The sequence below is a fragment of the Sinohyriopsis cumingii genome, chromosome 8, assembly GCF_028554795.1.
Source record: "Sinohyriopsis cumingii isolate HCF-2022 chromosome 8, ASM2855479v2, whole genome shotgun sequence".
Taxonomy (NCBI): Eukaryota; Metazoa; Mollusca; class Bivalvia; order Unionida; family Unionidae; genus Sinohyriopsis; species Sinohyriopsis cumingii.
The window spans coordinates 56131128-56151311 of NC_142968.1; the positions used below are offsets into that span (position 1 = coordinate 56131128).

At 41.4% G+C, this 20184-nt stretch overlaps 1 long non-coding RNA gene across 1 annotated transcript in view; it reads right to left on the reverse strand.

Moving 5' to 3' along the window:
- Window positions 1-19219, reverse strand: part of LOC149793573 (uncharacterized) — a 32903-nt gene extending 13684 nt beyond the window's left edge. Inside the window, exons 1-2 of the long non-coding RNA XR_016422577.1 lie at window positions 19179-19219; window positions 17270-17416 (exon numbers count right to left, since the gene is read on the reverse strand). This is a non-coding gene — a long non-coding RNA (uncharacterized LOC149793573). The remainder of the gene's footprint in view (window positions 1-17269; window positions 17417-19178) is intronic.
- Window positions 19220-20184: the final 965 nt, after the last annotated feature.

Below are 20184 nucleotides of genomic sequence, written 5' to 3' on the forward strand. Positions count from 1 at the left end.
ACGAATTTAACGGTTGCTTATTTCTCGGATGTCCCGTCTGTTACCCTGACCGCGGCACTAAAAATCAGTTTTTACAACGAACCATGGAAGACTTGTACCAGGCGTCTAAAGTTAGAACAGGAAGGATACCAAGTGGTGGAACTGTGGGAACACGAATACGATCACCGTTTGAAAACCGATCCCGAGTTTAAACGTCTCGTGGAAAGTTAACAGTTCATGGACCCGCTGCACCCGAGGGATAGTTTGTACGGAGGAAGGACCAATGCCACCTGTTTGATGTACCAAGCCGACAAAGAGAAAGGAGAAGAAATTAAATACTTGGACGTGTGTTCGCTGTATCCCTACGTGTGCAAATATTGTCGCTTTCCTGCAGGGCACCCACAATTGTTGACGGAACACATCGACCTGAAAAGCATTCGACAATACGAAGGTCTGATCAAGTGCAAAGTTTTGCCTCCCACGGACTTGTACCATCCCGTCTTACCTCACCATTGCCAAGGCAAACTGATGTTTCCTTTGTGCCGTACTTGTGCCGAAACGTGCAACCAAGATCAGCCTTCTCAGCACACCCAGGAAGAACGGGCCTTGACGGGGACTTGGGTCAGCGTAGAATTGTTCAAAGCTCTGGACATGGGATACCAACTATTAGAAGTGTACGAAATTTGCCACTTTCCCAAGACACAACAATACCACAAGGGTGACCCCACGCAGAAAGGCATTTTCGCAGACTACGTGGATGCCTTTTTGAAACTGAAACAAGAAGCCAGCGGCTATCCTTCCTGGTGTCACACTCCCGAAGACCAAAAGACATTCAAAGAGAAATACTATGCACAAGAAGGCATCACTTTAGACCACATCGAGAAAAACGAAGGCAGGCGATCGTTTGCTAAAGTGATGTTAAATTGTTTGTGCGGTAAGATGGCACAACGACCGTGTTTACCCAAGACGGAGTATTTGACAGAACCTTCCCGCGACTTTCAGATGATTCACGACAAAACCAAATTCATGAAACACGTGGACGTCGTTCGCGAGAATTTGATCTTGGTCAATTACGAAGAAGATCTGGACTTTGTACAAGACGACCACTTTGGAAATGTCATCATTGCGGCTTACGTGACAGCTCATGCTCGCTTAAAATTGTACGAAGCTTTAGAATTGTTAGGGGAACGCGTCCTGTACTTTGACACGGATAGTTGCATTTGCATCCATCACCCGAGTCAACAGCACCCTGACATCGAAGGAGACCGTTTAGGAGCCTGGACAGACGAGCGCCCCGACGACAAGATTCTAAGTTTCGCCAGTGGCGGTCCTAAAAATTACGGCTACGAATACCGGGACAAACAAGGAGAAGTGCACAAGAAGTGTAAAGTGAAAGGACTGACACTGAATTATCGTACCAGTCGAGTGGTGAATTTTGGCATATTGAAAGAAGCCTTACAGTCTGGAAAAGATCAACACTTTAAAGTGACCACCTATGAACCCAACAAGATTGTACGTTTACCCACTCATCACATCGTCAGTCGACCCTTGGAAAAAGTCTATCAAATCGTGTAGCAGAAGCGAGTGCGACTTCCCAATCAATTTACTTTACCGTATGGACACGTTGGTATAAAACATTGGTTGTAAGTGGATAGTCACCCACCAGAAGGATGACTTCGCCACAGCAAGAATCGAGTGAGAACCCCGATGAGAACTCCAAGTTCAAACCCTACCCTTTTCCAGTCTTCTTACCTGACTACTGTGATCGTGCCCGTCGATTGGACACGTTTCAGAAATGGCCTACGGATAGGGAAGGATTACCTTCTTCACATGTTTTAGCTAGAACAGGATTTGTCTACTTGGGACCTGAGTCAGGATTGGGATACGAAGTACAGGTTTCGCTTGCGGACTAAAGTTATGAATGGATCTATGTATCTACAAAGATTCCGCTATTCTGGAACATACTCGATGGTCTCCGCACTGTCCTTACCTTTCTATGGCCTTTCCACCCATGACACTACGGCACAATGATGACGGCACCTTAGAGACGGTACCTTCCAAAACAAGACATAAAAAACGTAAAAAAGGAACGATGTACAAGCTTGAGAGTGCATTGCGACTAGTATAAAAGGGGCTATGGTCAAGATCGATAGTTCATGTGACTACCAAGACCAAGCGAACAAGATGAATACTTTCAGAGAAACACAAAGCAAGTTTAGACAGGCACAATTCAAGTGTGGGGCTTCTGAAGTAGAATGCGATTGTGAGCCTTGTGATGGGAACGATGCTGTACGCTGTGACCTTAGCGATGCCGTAAAGCATCATGGGAACTTTGTTTTCACTGCCCCTATCATGGAAAGTGATGCTGTGCGTGCCAAACCTGAGGGATGCGAAAGTGATGCCGCTCGTCCTCTTGGACACTTTACTGGGTTTCGTTTTAAATGTGGATGTTCACCCTCACGTTTACCCCTCTACGGATGTCATCCAGCCCTGAGCAAACTCCTGTCCATGTCACCCAACCCTCATCGAAACGAACCTGTGAAGGACCAATATTCGTTCCCTGTGCGTTTGTCAGAATACTGCGACTTTGAAAATCGTCTTCAATCGTTCAAAGGATAATGGCCTAAGTATCTGGGAGGACCGACCCCCGAAGAATTAGCCAGAGCCGGATTGTTCTACTTGGGTGAAGGGGATAAAGTCAAGTGCTTCAGTTGCGGTGTGTCACTTTACCACTGGGAACCACAAGATTCGGCCTACGTAGAACATGCCCGATGGTCACCGAATTGTCATTACTTACCCTTAGTGGGACCGAGACGTTGAAGTAACTTACCATGTCGTTGAAGAAGAAACCAGATTGGCTAGGAATCAAATGTTGGACATCACCAAGACCAGTATTTAAACTTCATTTCAAAAACGATATTGAATCATTACCTAAAGAACTGCAAGAGAAGATTTACAAGGAAGTTTGGCAGGGACTTGCCAGAGTGAAATCTCAATGGGTAACTGTAGAACTTTTGTGCCGAGAAATTCACAAGAGGAAAGTGAAAAAAATTAATCAAAGTGTTAGATTTCTCTGGGTCAAGTGTGCATTCGTCCTATTATATCACTCTAGACCGTTTACATCAAAAGAGTTCAGTGACATTCTTGGACGTTACCCCGAATGGCAGTGGTCAGAAATTACTGACTATATGAATTACTTTTCCTCAAGGAGAAGATTGTGAATTATACGGACTAACCTGTTTATGGATACTTTACAAGAGAACATTCGTGCTTTGCCTGTGGAGTTGAGAGAAAGGATTTACCGAGAGCTGGTCAAAATACAAGTCAAACGTAAAGAACAGCTGCATCCATTACGTCAGCAGATCTTTAACCACTGGTACCTGAATGGTATAAGAGAACTGATTCGTCAGAATCTGTTTCAGTGGTCAGACCTTGTTCAATACTTCCAGGGCCCCGATGATCCACGTGTTGATCATTTTGGTTACTTCGAGATTCACCTAGAGCAGCGCATTGAGGAAGACAAGTTAAAGGATTACCAACATATTTTACGTGGAATCTACTTAGTGGAAGACGAAACTTCTAAACGAACTTTGACGTTTCGGTTACAGTATGCAAGATTTGAAGAACGAAGATGTCTGGCGAGAAAGTACGTGTATTGTTACCGAAACAAAGAGACTATAAAAACAGGCTGCCATGCCACGACTTTTATCACATGTAATTGAACAGATTCCGTGGAAGGAACTCAATGACCATATTCAAACCGTGGATCATTACCATCGATTATTACAAGAACTGTATCCATTCAATTTGGGTCGACAAGTGGTGTGTGTCTTAGTGACTTGTTTTCTAGGATTTCGTTTAACAGCCGATTCCTTGTGGACTCTACGATCAGTACTTACCACCCAATGGCCTTAAATGGTCACGAAAGACTCCTTTTGCTCAAAGCCTTGCGGTTTCATCTGGATACTTCTCGACCTCTACTGGAAAAAAAGATTCGTCAACTTTTAGCTACCCGAGACGTGTATGACGATGTGTGTGTAGCTTGTAACTTACAGCCCCACTGGACAGATGTCCGTGCCTGGAAAGAATGGGATTGTGAGGCTTGGACCCAAGAAGTGGCCCAGTATACACGAGAGTTGTTCAAGGAAAAAAGTCACTTTTCAACCTGTGTTAGGGACAGTGTCAGAAGAAGAACTCGTCACCCAGGACAGGACTGTCGTGAACATGCCTAAAAGACCTTTTCGGGAGGACACTTGTGTGACCTTACCCCCTATAGAACTGGGCAGAACTTTACCCAAAACATGTTGTACAGACACTTGTTTCTATTCCGCGTTGATCATTTCCATGTGCCTTTTATCGCTGTACTTAAGCCTTTGGCTTTTATGTATTTTTGTCTTTCGTATTCATGTTTAAAACATTCAATAAACGTGTCCTGAAAAAAGTATATAAACTCTTGTCTTGTCTGTTTTCGTGTCACAAGTGACATTCCTGACACTATGGCTACTTCTGCTCCCTCTTCCTCTACTGTCAAAGTCATCGACGAACACTTAGATCGTGCCAGTTGGGAGGCTTTATATCTTCGTCATCCCTTTAACATGCTCACTGCTGGACCTAGCGGTTCAGGCAAAACCGAATTCGTCAAACGTTTGATCGAATATAAACATCATTTGATCAATTGTCCACCCCAACGCATCGTGTGGTGTTACAAAGAGTGGCAATCGGCGTAAAGCCTCTTGCGAGAAAGTCAAGGCGATTCCATCGTGTTTGTGGAAGGCATTCCTAAAGAAGACGATGGCATCGTCTCTGACTCCCGTCAAACCCATTTGGTCATTTTCGACATGTTAGGAGAAGACGAAGAAGAAATTAAACTGTGGTTCACGCGCAAAGGGCATCATCGTAATGCCAGTGTCGTTTACATCACTCAAAATTTGTTTCAACAAAGTAAAGCCCATCGCACCATCAGTCTCAATGCGCATTACGTGGTCTTGTTTAAAAGCCCTCGAGATAAATCGCAAGTGCAAGTCTTAGCCAAACAGTTAGGAACGCCTTGGCTGACTCAGGCGTACGACGATACCACTCACACTCACACGCCTATTTACTCGTCGATTTGAAACCTACACCCCACGAGGATTTGCGATTTCGTACCCACTTGTTTCACCACTGGTGCCAAGACGGAGGGCCTGTCCTGTACACGTCTCCGTCCTCGACTTAATTTCACTCCAAAAAAATCTATAAAAACCTCAGGCACTTTTCGTCTGTCTCACACAGTGTGTGAACATGACGTCCCTTCAATCACATCTTCCCGTCAAATTGATTCGTGCCTTGTATGGCATCAGTCGAGAAAAAAAATCCACAAATACGGGCTCGTGTCTTAGAAGCTAGTCTCAAAGAAGTCTTACGATGGTCGACGGTGACAGCACGTCAATTACTCCAAGGGATCATTCAGATTCCTCATCAAACCAAACGCTTTATCGATCGAAACAAAGTCGCTTTGATCCAACTGGCCGATCTCCGCATCGACACTCAAACCAAAAAACAAATCATTTTGAAACCTGGAGGGAGCGGTACTCTAGGAGGGGTCATCATTCGCTCTCTCTTAAGATGGGATCCTAATGCTCCCAAAGTTCTCCCCAAGAAAAAGAAAGAAGTCAAACGAAGCTCCAAGAAGAAAAAGAAAAAGACCAGGTCCCCAAAGAGACCCGTGTCTCCAAGAACTTCTCCAGTTGCGGGACCCTCCTCTTACCAGACACCACCCCGGAAAAAGAAAAGCCCCCAGAAAAAGAAACAGAGAAAAAGTCCCCAGAAAAAAGAAAAGTCCACAGAAGAAAACCAGTCGCAAGAGAGGCACTTCGGCCAGGACGCAAACTTACACTCGCAAACCACGACCTGCCACGGCGGTGACCGCGTCTCCGGTAGCCGCAGGTTCAATCACTTCTCCGTTGATGTCACCAAGAACCGAACAGTACTTGGAGACGTTGATCACACCAAGAACTTCTCCGTTGATGACCCCAAGAACTTCCCCAGTGGCAGGACCTTCCCATTTATCGACAGTGGCCGCGGCTCACAAAGTACCTGCTCCAAAAATCAAAGTCCAAGAGAGATCGGGCATGTTACAAAGTTTACTAGATTTGTCCAAGCAAGAACTGGCTCGATTTAGTCCGTTGCGTACCCCTACACGACGTGTCATGCCTGTCCTCAAGTTGATACGCCGTAAAGACAATCTGTGGCGACGCGTTCTAGTATAAAAAGGGTCTGTGACTAAGTAGGGGTATCAGTGTTTTTGGTGCTAAAGACTCAAAGATGTCACCCTCCAGAAAACATCCCTCTTCTAAAACCCAAGGAAAAAAAAAGGAAAGGACTGCCTCCTCATTTAGTCAAACATGGGGACATGTTATCTGTCCTGTCCAAAGCTTCTCCACCCCTACGAAAAAAAACTCATTCAATCAGCGTCCAAAAAGGGCATCGATACCGTGTGCGAATGTCGTTTGAACGTGTTGAAAGGCACGATCCCTTTGTCCAAACACCAGAAACAATGCTTAGGCAAACATCGTCACGTTCTGCGCCAAATGGTTCAAAAGAAAATTCCCATTCGTCAAAAGAAGAAGATGTTGGTCCAACGTGGAGTAATTTTACCCCTCTTGCTAGGCCCCTTAGTGAAAGGAGTCTTGGGAACCATGTTGGGAGGACTGATGGGAGCAAGATAAAAAGGCCCTCTGGAGTCCCAAGATCTCAGAATCGACCCCTGACATCCCATGGAAGGACGAAAACTAGCTTTAGTGCCTTACAAACGATGGATGGAATACCATCGTTGGCAAGAAGAACGCACCCCACATTTACCTCCCAATCCCAATTTGAGTGAGATGTCCCAGTTACAACACGAATTGCAGTCCTTGATGGATCGCCAAGATTTGTCCGAAACAGAAAAATCGCAAAAGTACGGTCAACTCTTGCAACGACTGCAACTCTTTCACCAGAAAGCTTTAGACGAAACAGCTCTACCCACTCTGAAAGATTTTAAGACCTTGATGAAAAGTCCAGCACCATCATCACTACCACCACCACGACCACTATTACCATCACCAGGGGTCACCAGAGATACTACCCCCACGAAGGCCTGAGGAAGAAGAGATACGAGAAGTGTTTCAAACACCGTCAGCAGCTCCCCTTTCAAGTAAGATTGCAGCATCGTTGTTGACCCCGTCCCCCACACCCAAACGAGAAGAAATGAAAGCTTGGGTTAAAAAGATGATGTCCACTCCTCCTTCGACAGAAGTGAAAAAGAAAGAAGGGAAACCAGAAGTGAAAAAAGAAAAGAAGACCAAAGCCATTCCATTGCCACCTCTACCACCACCACTACCTTCGACTTCTACTCCCGTAGCCCATCGGACATGTAAATCCGTTTCCAAACAACCACCCTTTCGTCCCACCCAAAGTAGCATCCTCGAAGAGTGGGTGCCTTATTAACAAACAAAAAAACATGGAAAAAGTGTTAGCCAGCATTTACTACGATCCCTACCATCCTGCAGGTTACGCAGGAGTTCAAAAATTGTATCGTGCTGCCAAAATGCGACTGAAAAGTCTCCGTTTACCTCACGTGCAACGATGGTTACAAGAACAAGCGACTTACACTTTACACAAACCCATTCGATGCAAGTTTTCCAGAAGTCGCACCCGAGTGGAAGGCATCGATCATCAATGGCAAGCCGATTTAGCCAATGTCTCTCATTTGGCCAGCTACAGTCGTGGCTACAAATATTTGTTTTGTGTCATCGACGTCTTTTCCAAATTGGCCTGGGTCGTGCCCTTGACTTCCAAATCGAGCAGCGAGTTAGTGCGAGCCCTGCAACTGGTGTTGAAACAAAGCGGTCGTCACCCTCTTCGATGGCAAACGGACAAAGGTACCGAATTTCTGAACCAAGCTTTCCAAAAAGAATTAAAGAAACGTGACATTCATTCTTTTTTACCACCGAGAATCCTGAAACCAAAGCCAGCATCGTGGAACGTTTTCAACGCACTTTGAAAGAACGCATGTGGACATATTTTACGCATCACCACACTCTGAAGTACATCGACATCTTACCGCACCTGGTGCAAGCGTACAACCAATCTTACCATCGATGCATCGGACGTGTCCAGCAAGAAGTGACTCCCGAGAACGAAGTGTTGGTGTTTGAGCGCCTGTTTGGTACGTCCCCGACGAGGGCTGTCCCCAAGAAAAGTGTAGTGTTGGCCACTGGAGATTGGGTGCGCACTGGCAAAACCAAACGCAATTTCGACAAAGGTTACTTACCTAACTGGACCACCGAATTGTTTCGTGTCACTGGACGAGTGCATGGCCGTCATCCTGCCGTCTATAAATTGGAAGACATGAACGGAGAAGTACTCAAAGGAACGTTTTATTTGCCCGAGTTACAACGTGTCACCAAAAAAGAAGACGACGAGTACGACATCGAAAGCATTCTCGAACGCAGAACCCGTAAAGTGGGCAAACGATGTGTCAAAGAAATCAAAGTACGCTGGAAAGGATATCCACCCAGTTTCGATTCTTGGATCGACGCTTCGCAAGTCATCGACTATAAAAAGAAGTGACCATCATGCCCTTTCACACAGACGCAGCTACGTCAACCACTCCTTCACCCAGTTCTTCTCTGCAAGATTTACAAAAACAACCCTTATTGAGGAGTTGCATCGGTTACCTGCTTCCCATTCCCTCCCTGAAGTTCTCCTCGAACGGGAACAACGGGAACCTTGTGTCCAGTGCCAGTGTCAGTCACCACTCCAATAACAACCACAATCAGAACCCCATTTTGGGCGGAGACACGCCTCTGACGTCCAGTAACCCCTCGGACAGCCACAGAACTCTAGAATTATGAGTCACACTAACCAATTTTACTGAACCTTACCCAGTGACAGTTCCATGGAGGTGTTTCCCAACAACACCTTGTGCTGTTACACGGCCAAATTACCTCAGGCCATCCCATTAGATCACGAAGTCCATTGGGAAGTGGCTCTGGTGGAAATGATTCACCCAACACAAATCAAAAACATCACTGAAACTCAAAACACTTTTGAGGTCGAAATCCTGAACCAACAATTGCAAGAAACCATGAATGAAATCGGGTTTTCAGGCGACGTAAAACCAGCCAACAATCCACTCTTCAGTATCTACACCTTGAAAATTCCGTCAGGGTTTTATTTTAGTGGCCAACATTTGGTGGATACCATTGCTTCCAGGTTCGAATTAGCCTTTGGCAAAGCCCTGAACAGAATCAAAAAAAGTGTCACCCTGGAGTACCATAAAGTGGCTCGTCGCTTACTGATGAAATTTCAGGATACCCAAACGTTGTCTATCAGTTTTAATCGTGACTTGTTTGATATTTTAGGTGGAGACACAAAAATGGCTCCAAATTTTAAACCGAAGATCAACAGCAATATGGAATTTTATAAGTTTTTTCGATTCCCTGTAGAACTGATCCAAGGACTGAATTTGATGTTTGTGTATTCCGATGTGGTGGAGTATAACGTGGTGGGACACACCTCCGTGCCGTTACTGCGTGTCATTCCTTTCAAAGTGGATAGTGCCACAACCAATGACCAGGAAGGTGGAAACACCTATCACGTTCACCGCGAATTTGTACATCCTCACTATTTACCTGTCAGTAAGTCGTATTTGGACAGTGTCAACATTGCTATAAAAGGAGATTTGGGACAAAATATTCCATTCACCAAAGGGAAAGTCACGGTGAAACTCCATTTTCGAAAACGGTTCTCTCACGATTCGTAAGTCATGTATCCAGTGTACCGAGGGGTTGCTCGACAGCGAGGACACGGTTTAAGAGATATGTTAAAATCGGCCTTTCGTTCGGTGGCCCCAGTCTTGAAACCGATGGTGACACGAGGATTGCACGCCTTGAAAGATGCCGCACTGATGCAAGGCAAAGAATTTCTCCAAAATGTCATCATCGACAAACAAAACCCTAAAGAAGCCTTCATGAGGGCAGGCAAAAATGTCTTGCTGCAAACGGGTAAAGACATTTTAGGCCGACGAGAAACACCTATAAATGCCCTGCACGCTACCGAGTCAGGCATTCAGCAAGGACAAGGCAGAAAGAGACGACGAAGAAAACACCCTTTCACCAGACTTCACACGTCTAAAGCTAGAAAGACAAAGAAAAGAAGAACCGTTCGAGACCTAGACGTTTTCGATTATTGAGACAGAGAAAAATGATGCATCGAGAGTCTTGCGTCTATTCCAAGTCGGAACTGGATCTGTTTGCCATACCACCCACCATGATGACCATGCAAGAATCCCAATGGGTGGAATTTCATCCCGTCTCCTCACTGACCGATTCCGCTCCCATCGAGTTTGAAATTAAAGGACAGCCCGAAGATTACATCGATCTGAATAGCAGTTACTTGTACCTGAAAGTCAAAGTTCTAGATAAGACAGGAGGTGATATAGACACTGAAGCAGTAGCTTCCATCTACAGTTTCATGCATTCCTTGTTTAGTGGAGTGGACTTGTACTTGAATAACAAACTAGTCAGTAGCAGAATGGATACTTACCTTTATCCTGCCTACCTGGAAAATCTCTTGACGTACGGAATAGACGCCAAGAACACTCATCTCAGTGCCTGTGTGGTATAGGAAGCTGACGATGCAAACCAGTTTGAATTATTCTAAACTGATACAACTGATAAAAAGAAAGAATACAATAAGGGATTTATAGAACGAAGAAACAAAATCAAAGATGGACAGAGTTTAGAACTGATGGATCGTTTGCATTTGGACATGTGGTTGCAAGAAAAGTATTTGCTGAACGGGGTGAATGTCCGCCTGAGACTGAATCGTAACAGTACCGCTTTCCATTTAATGGCTGTTAGTGATGATTACAAAACCAAAATCCAAGAAGCCAGACTCTACGTACGCCGTGTGGAAGAGTTACCCAAAGTGGGAAACGACATCAGTCAAATGTTGAGCAGAACGACCGCCAAGTATACGATACGACGCGTGGAAGTGAAAACCTTCACCATTCCCAAGGGACAGCGATCCATGATCGAAGATCATCTGTTCCAAGGACAGTTACCCAAACGTTTGATCGTTGGTATCGTCGAGAATACAGCCTTCAACAGAGCTGCTGATAAAAATCCTTTCTACTTTCGACACTTTGGCATGTCCAAGATCGAAGTCAGTCGCGATGGCAAAACCTTGTGTACCCGACCTATCGAACCCGACTTTGACAAGAAGAATTACTTGAGGTCGTACTTGTCCTTGTACGAAGCTAACGGACAGTTAGGAACCAACACCAGTCATGGCATATCGTACGAAGATTATGCAGAAGGCTATGCTTTGTGGGCTTTCGATTTCACTCCTGACCAAGGCAGCGACGAGGGACATTTCCACCCTATAAAATCCGGCCAGTTCGTGTGGAAAATCAGTTTACAAAACGAGAGCCTGATGAAACGGTGAACGTCATCCTATATGCAGAATTTGATAATACGATAGAAATCAACAGTTTAAGAGATGTCATTCTAGATTATTAGAAGCCATGGAAGACTGTTATCCCTCTTTACCTAGTGAAGAAACTTTGAAGATGGAATGTGACGAGACCATGGAAGAAGAACAAGAAGAAGAATCCCAAGACGAAGAAGTTATCATGATGAAGTCAAGATGGCCAGAACAAGAAGCCCATTTAGTCTCCTGTTTTGCTACATTCCTGACAGACGTAATGAAAGAATTGATCAAGGAAGAGTGCTATGGATGTCACAACGATCATCCCAGTCAAATTCAACACGACAAATGTATGATGTTGAGCCAAGAAGAAAAATTGAACAAATATCTGGACAAAGCTTGGGGTGTCATTGAGATAGAATTCGTGTTGAACGAGTGGTATAAAGGCTTGGATAAACATTCTTCTCCTCCATTAACGTCTCTGGAGCGCCGTCGTATCGAATCTCTCTTTGACCAGAATAAGAAGTCAGAGGAAACGCCTTTTACTTGTCAGACATTTTCAAGCAAAAAGTCAGGATCGAATTGATGACTTATCATTACCTGTGAAGAAAAAACCACACAAATCAATGGATACCTGGGAACTTTATTACCTTTTGAACCACAGTTCGTACACTGCTTCTTGGAATCATGTCGTCTGTGCTAAAGATGAACTTCCTCATCGCAAACCTCAAGACCATCTAGCTTATGTGATCAACACGGACAACAGTCATCTCCCAGGAACCCACTGGGTAGCTGTCTACTTTCATCAAGAAGGATGTGTGGAATATTTCGATCCTTATGGATTGCCTCCTCTGGAAGATGATATCATTGACTTTATGAGAAGAAATGCTCAGACCACCCGATTCAATAATGTGAAATTACAAGGCACAGATTCCTTGGTGTGTGGACAATATTGCATGTATTTTCTGCATCATCGCAGCCTGGGCTATTCCTTAGAACATTTAGTGACTCATTTTGATCCTTGTTCTTCTTCTAGAAACGATGTGAAAGTAGATCGATGGTTCTGTGACGAGTATGCTTATCTTTTGTCTCTAGCTAGGAAACGTAGTGTCTATCAATCGCCTAATGACTTCCAACAGTGGAAATCACAATTTCATTCACAACATTGTCAACCCTGTCCAAAATAATGTGTAAACTGAAAGACAAAAATGTTTGATGTTATATTGTTGGATTATTGTTACAAATATTAGAGTTGTTTGTTAGTGCTAAGTAATTTTGAATAAAAATGTTGTGTTTTTGAAAAAAATGCCTTTGTCTTTTGTTTGGCTATAAGAATTTTGATTCATGCGCTTTGACTTCTCTCTATCTCTCTCATGACACTCATTAAATGTTCCGGGTCGAAAACCGTGTAGGGATGTTTTCCTTCACGTCCGCGCTTTGACTTTAAGAACCGGGGTAGTTTCCAGTCAAACCATCCATTGTCGACTCATCCTCCTATGAAGATGTGCTCCAAACTAGCTAAGCTCAACGAAGCCTACGTGAATTTGCATAGGGTCAGACACAGTCTGATACCGAAGCCAGAAGAAATCGAAAATGTGAGAATGTTAAAAGTCACTGAAGACCTGATAGAAGAGCTCTTCAGAGAAGAAGTGAACAGGGAGAAAGAAGAATGGACAGAGAAGTACAGACTTCAGAGACAGCAGAGAGAGCAGCAACAGCAACAACAGCAGCAGCAACAGCAGCAGCAGCAACCTGAACCTGACAGAGGCTTTGTTGATTGTCGTATCGACACCAAAAGAGTTCTTCTTCTCTTTCCGAAGAAGCAGACCTATCGTCAGAAAGTCTATCCTCAGAGGACGTCGCATTCTTAGAAACTAAAAGATGGCCCTAGCTTCAACTTGATGCAAGCAAAAAGACAGCCCTTTTCAGGGCTACCCCAATCTCCAGAAAAGAAATAACAATCGATTTGCCAATGTGTGTATGTAGAGTAGTGTGAATATAAACACTCACTCATTTCTGGTGTGATTGTATAGGTTTATATGTGTGAGTGATTGTAAGGGCTAAAGTAAGTTTGTGTGAATAGTAGATTATGATGATGTTTTTTGCTGTTTGACGTGCGTGGATAGTAGATATTTGGGGTTTGATTTGACTGCTTTGCTTTGCGTTTGTGGATAGTATATTATTGACTTCATGAAATTTTTTAGAATAGTGATGGGTAGTATAAAAAAGTCAGTGATCTGTTTCTTTTAAATCCACGCGTTGTTTGGTCATGATCTAGGTAATATCAATTTTGTTTTAGGGGGATGTTTTCCTTCACGTCCGCGCTTTTAGCATAAATTAAAAATCGCTTGGCAGTCTAGCTATTGATCAATACCACCAGAATGAACACCAGACTAGCTAAACTGCTTGAACTTCATGCGCACCTGGAATATGCCAGGCGTATAGTGAATGAGCTGGCTGCAGAGGCCATCGTCGAAGAGGGAAGGATGAAAGAGGAGGAGAGAAGAAACAAAGAAGAGGAGGAGAGAAGAAACAAAGAGAAGAAACATAGAAGAGGAGGAGAGAAGAAACAAAGAAGAGGAGGAGAGAAGAAACAAAGAAGAGGAAGAAAAGGAGAGAGGAAATTTCTGAATCCCAGAGACAGAAGACTGGGGTTCTGAAGCCACTTATCCTGCCTCTGCTCTCCCCGCAAAAAGAGTGAAAGGAGACTGGGGAAGAAGATGTGTGTGTGATGCCAGGCCTGGAAGGTGCCATCATTAACCAGGTGCCATGGAGTTAAAAAAAACCAGCCCTTTTCAGGGCCACCCAAACCTTTAGAAAAGAAATACTAATCGATTTGCCAATGTGTGTATGTAGAGTAGTGTGAATAGAAACACCGACTCTTTTTAAATTGTGTGTGTGTGTGTGTGTGTGTGTGTGTGTGTGTGTGTGTGTGTGTTTGTAAGCGCTCACGTACGTTTGTGTGGATAGTAGATTATTGGTTTATGTAAGAGCTTAAGTTGGTTTGTGTGGATAGTAGATTAAGGTTTCATTTTAATGCTTTGCGTGTGTGCATATTAGATTTGGGGTTTGTTTATTGCTGCTTCACGTATGTGGATAGTAGATAATATGAAATGAGAAAAGTAGGGGATGTTTTCCTTCACGTCCGCGTGTTTTAAGTAATGATCTAGGTAATATACATTTTGTGTCTTTGGGGGATGTTTTCCTTCACGTCCGCACTTTAACTATAAGAACACACAAAGTTCATCATTCACAGCATTCTGCAAAGAATAAAAAAGAAGATGGCTTCGAACCACCTTGATAAAATGAAAAAATTGCAAGACGTCCTGGACAATTTGGGCATGATGGAGCAAATGTTAGTTAGGCTAAATGAGGATCACTATTCTTATAGTCCCCATCGAGTGAAGATGGAGATTAACAACTTACGAAAACTAAAGGAAATCATCAGTGATCTGTTGAAAGAAATAAAGGAGGAGAAGGAGGATGAAGAGGAAAGGATAAGGATGAGAGCATGGAATGAAAAAATTGAAAAAGAAGAAGAAAATGAGAAGAGGAAGAAAGAAGAGGAGGAGAAGCAGAAAGAAGAGAAAAAGAAGAAAAAGGAGGAAGGAAAGAAAGTAAAGAATAGAAAAAGTGTTGGACAGAAAATAAGAAGCTGGTGGAGAAATAGAAGAAATCAGAAGAAGACCAAAGACCCTTTTCAGGGCCACTCCAATTTCTCGAAAAGAGATTGACTTTCAATTGTCTAGCCCAAATTTTTATTTTATATATATGTGTGTGTGTGTGTGTGTGTGCGTGTTTTATATCCCTCTCCCCTGTTCCCTTTCCATAGACCTATCAGGTCGGGACCCTATTAAAATAGGGTCCCGACCCTATTCCATTTCCCATATTCAATTCCCCTTGAGGCTATACTGTCCCACCCATGTTAATTTCCCCTAGAGGCTATACAGTCCCACCCATGTTAATTTCCCCTTGAGGCTATAGTGTCCCATGAGTTTTCCCCATGTTAAATTTCCCTTAAGGCTAAATGATCCCACAATTTTTCCCATGTTAAATTTCCATTGAGGCTAAACGATCCCAAGGGGTCCTGTAATGCTAATTCCCACTGAGGCTAAAACTATCCCTATTCACTACTAATGTGTGCTAAAAAAATTGCCAGAAAAGGACGATTTGGGGATTTTACTTGACATAAAACTAATATTTTCATGCAAGATGTTTTCAATTTAACTCAAGTAACGGTACAAAAGGATACCTGTTCTGATCTGCGGGCCTAACGTTAATTTACAAGAACATGTTAGAGTTATCCTAAGCTATTAGGTCTCATTGGACTAATTATCTGGTGAATTTTCATCCAACAATGACCATTTACATAAAAATGAGAATAATTTTACACTGAAGATACAAATAAAAACAAACTAATTATTTTTGTAGAAAGCGTACATGTGAAATTGTAACTGCAGTAATCACTGGTTAATTCCTGATGCAACTGGTGGTTTTTATACTGAACCAACACTGCCACCAACCCCTAAATTTTACATTCATTTTTGACAGAAATAGCTATTTTGAATATTTTTTCTGTGACAAGGCAGCTAAAAGAATCAGTATGTGCCTTATGCATGAATAAAGTTCACTAGTACTATAGCAAATTAGCATACTTTTCATCACCTCTCAACCATCTAGATTTTTAGATATTTACCTCTGTAGCAGACACATGTAAATACGTAAGCCAAGTCGGCAGCTCATTTGCAGCCCAAGTTATGCATTTGATATCCAATGCTCATCTAACTGTGACAGGCAGTCACCATTAAGCCAACCATATTTCCATGCCTATCTCAAAGTAAATCTAAACCACATTATAGATTTAACTTATGTGTGAATTTATAAATGCTAGGCTTGTGATAATTAGGTTCATGCCTTCTACCTTACAATTTAAGGGGGTGGGGGAGAGTCAAAATACGAAACTATCCAATGAGACCTTATTAAGAATTCAAATAGCAGTCTGATTAAGGGAAAATCTTCTTATTTTCAAAAGTTTGGCCAGTTCTAAATAAAACGCAACCTTAAGAAGTTTAAAATTCAAAATAGTTTGTTTCCTATGATTTATTGAATTTATCGATGACCAAAAGCTATCAGAGCAACAGCTATGAGGCAGCTTCATACATTATGTATTACTTTCCCCTCTGAAACATACAATTTCCTTAAAATATGTCAGTTTCATCATTTTTCATAGCTAATACACCCTGGTGATATCAGAGATATCTGTGAGCACAAATAACTCTTCATGCAATCTGAAATAGTAGTGAATAAAAGATGTAAAGAAGCCAAGCTGAATTTCTTGTAAAATAACTGCAGAATGTACATGCTAAGTACTTGAAAGAATAATAATGATGCACTGCATATATAAACTGACCAGAACTCTCTCACTGATTTCATGAAGAAGGTCAAATCTATTCTAGAATAGAGAAATCCAAGGTAGACTAAAGGGAGAAAACTCATCAGGTAACATCAAATGAATGGACCAATCTTTGTAAACTAAACCACATCAGTTGGGAAACTTAAACAATGAAATTCTATACCCAGATTTATCCCATCTGTTGATAAAACAATATGCATGGATAATGTATTTTAAGAACACTAAGAAGGTCACCTTTAAATCATTTTCATACTGGCCGGCAAATAATGTTGTTGAAGTTGCTGGTATTTAGAAGTTTGTTTTGCTAGTGATTGTCATCTGCATAGAATCAAATCTAAAGCAAATAGAAAATCATGCAAAGTAAAAAAAGGGGAGAAGAAAAAAAAAACACAATGTAAAAAGGGACATCCATTTAACATAACTCACCAAAAACTTCAGTGAAACTGGTGCAGATATATTTGTTCCTGTGAAAGCTCCTCAACAATTGGTGTGTCGGACCCCAAATAAGGTTTTGATGCTGTCCTGCTGTCAGCAATATCACTTCAGCAGCTGTGCTCCCATACACCTTGAGGCCTACAAGAAAATAAAACCCCAAACTTCTTATATATAGGTCATTATAACTTAAATTTCTGTAAATAAAATGAAATATGTGTATTGAAACATTACATCATGAGTAGATATGTATGTAAGAGCATTAAATTAAGGCAATCGTCATAAAATTTTAAAAATGTACTAGGTTTGTACTGAAAATGTTGATAAACTGAATAAGTATGTGAAATATGTGAAATACTTCAATTAAACCACCTTGCATGAAACTTATAAGGCTTTTGTTGTTCATTAGGAGAATGGATCAGGAGCAATATCTGGTAACATTAAAACTGTTGAGTTAAGTCCCTTCTTCTACTATGATTAAGTGCTATCTAATCTATAATGAAGTGTATGTTTGGAATACCTAACTATGTCAGATTCAAGATATGGAGGTACTAAGGAAAGATTTATGGCACAATGAATCACATTTGACAAGACTGAAAAAATGACACTGGTTCTTAAGGTCTCACTGGACAGTTTATCTGGTGAATTTTCATCCGACAATGACCATTTGCAGAACAATGAGAATAATTTTACACTGAAGATACGAATAAAAAAACTAAAGAAACTAATGATTTTTGAAGAAAGCATACATGTGAGACTTTGACTACAGTAATCAGGTTAATTCCTGGTGCAACCGGTAGTTTTCATACTGAACCAACATTGCCACCAAACCCTAAATGTTACATTCATTTTTGACAAGAAATAGCTATTTTGAATATTTTCCTGTGACAAAACAGCTAAAAGAATCAGTATGTGCCTTATGCATGAATACATTTGCATATTTTTCATTAGCTACGATGTCGTAGCCTCAACTTGATTTGTTGTGGTTGAGGCTACGAACTGATCCCATATCATGTAATGGAGCTAAACAAATCATCACTAAAGTCAGAAAAACAAACAGTGTAGAAATCAACTACATAAGTATAATCATGCTGTGAAAGAAGTTTGGCTTATTTTGAATTTATTAAGCCATTACACGGTAAAATAAATTGGCATGGTTACATGACACATGTTTACGAGGTAGGAGTAAGGGTACTAATATTAGTACTAACTTTTCATCACCCCATGACCATATATAGAATTTTAGATATTTACCTCTGTAGCAGACACACGTAAATACGTAAGCCAAGTTGGCAGCTCATTTGCAGCCAAAGTTACGCATTTGATATCCAATGCTAACAGGCAGTCACCAACAAGCAAACCTATTTCCAAGCCTAACTCAATGTAAATGTAAACCACATTGTAGATTAGCTTATATGTGAATTTATAAATGCTAGGCTTGTGACAATTAGGTTCATACCTTCTGTCTTGGGGGATGGGGCAAAATACGAAACTATCCAGTGAGACCTTGGTCGGAATCCACTTTCACTATCAAAGCCGAGGCGTATGCATGACACTCGTAAATAAATACCCAGTTGGTGGCATGCGAGTATATTCTAAATAAATAAGGTGACATGCTTAGCTGGCTAACACTGTATGAAGAGTAAAAATAACATATATGGCAAAAACAACTCAGATTGTTTTTGACCTTATTATAAAATCGTAATTCATTAAGTTTAGGTCTCCATTTTAGGGTAACATGCACAGGCACTTGATTCTGGGGTAAACTAATGTGTACACTCACTACTACTATACAGTGAGAGTACACATTAGTTTACCCCAGAATCAAGTGTTATATAGTGAGTGTACACATTAGTTTACCCCAGAATCAAGTGTTATATAGTGAGTGTACACATTAGTTTACCCCAGAATCAAGTGCCTGTGGTAACATGGTCATATTCCGACTAGTATGGTAATTCCGAACGTGGATGTGCGTCCTGCTGTTTACAACAAAGATATGCAAATTACTTGCTGTGTTCTTTGTTTTTATTTCTGCACATGCGTATGCAAATTAGTAAATATGTTTCCAGGCTCTCTTCAGTATTTTATCTTCTGCGTGAGTTCAGAAGCAGCATTCATAAAAAAGAAAAATGTATTCAGGATCCTAGTCGGGACTCAATCATCCAAGGTTTGTATAGCTCTCAATAACATAATAATAATGTTATCATAAAGCTTTGTCTTGCTAAAAAAAAAAGTAAAAATTGCACCAGTTTTATGACAAATAAAAATCATATGCAGTGATATAACCCAGTTTCGTTATCATGAGGGCAATTCTGACAAAGAACACAACTTTAAAGAAAATATAGAATTATGATCAGTTTGTATTGAACATTGAAAAACAAAATGTCCAGAAATAAATTTGTAATGAGAAACAAATAAATAAAATATTAAAGGTATAAATCTAAATAAAAATAACATTTTAATTCTCTCCACAATTATCTCTATAACAACATTCACTATTATCTATATAACAATATCATTTTCTATCTGCCATCTATCTATACGAAAAAGATAAAAACAATTTAAAGCTTTCAAATCTGTCACGATAAACAAAATCTTTGTATTTTATGGATGAATCTTGTATATGTACGGATATGACCAGATTACCCTAGTTCTTGCTGAAAAATATCTTTACAACATTATATAAATATAATGAGAAAGAGTTTCTCATCACCCACCCTTGATTAACCCAGATTTCTCCCATTCCATATGAAAACAGTAGATTCCTGACTTTATTTACCCACCAATCACAGTGTTTGTTGCATGTCATTTGTAGGTCATTAATTAGCCTTGTTTTGGGACTCGATCATCAGTCATCTTTAACAATTTAAACCAGTACTTAAGAATTCTTATATATTTCACTACTTGCA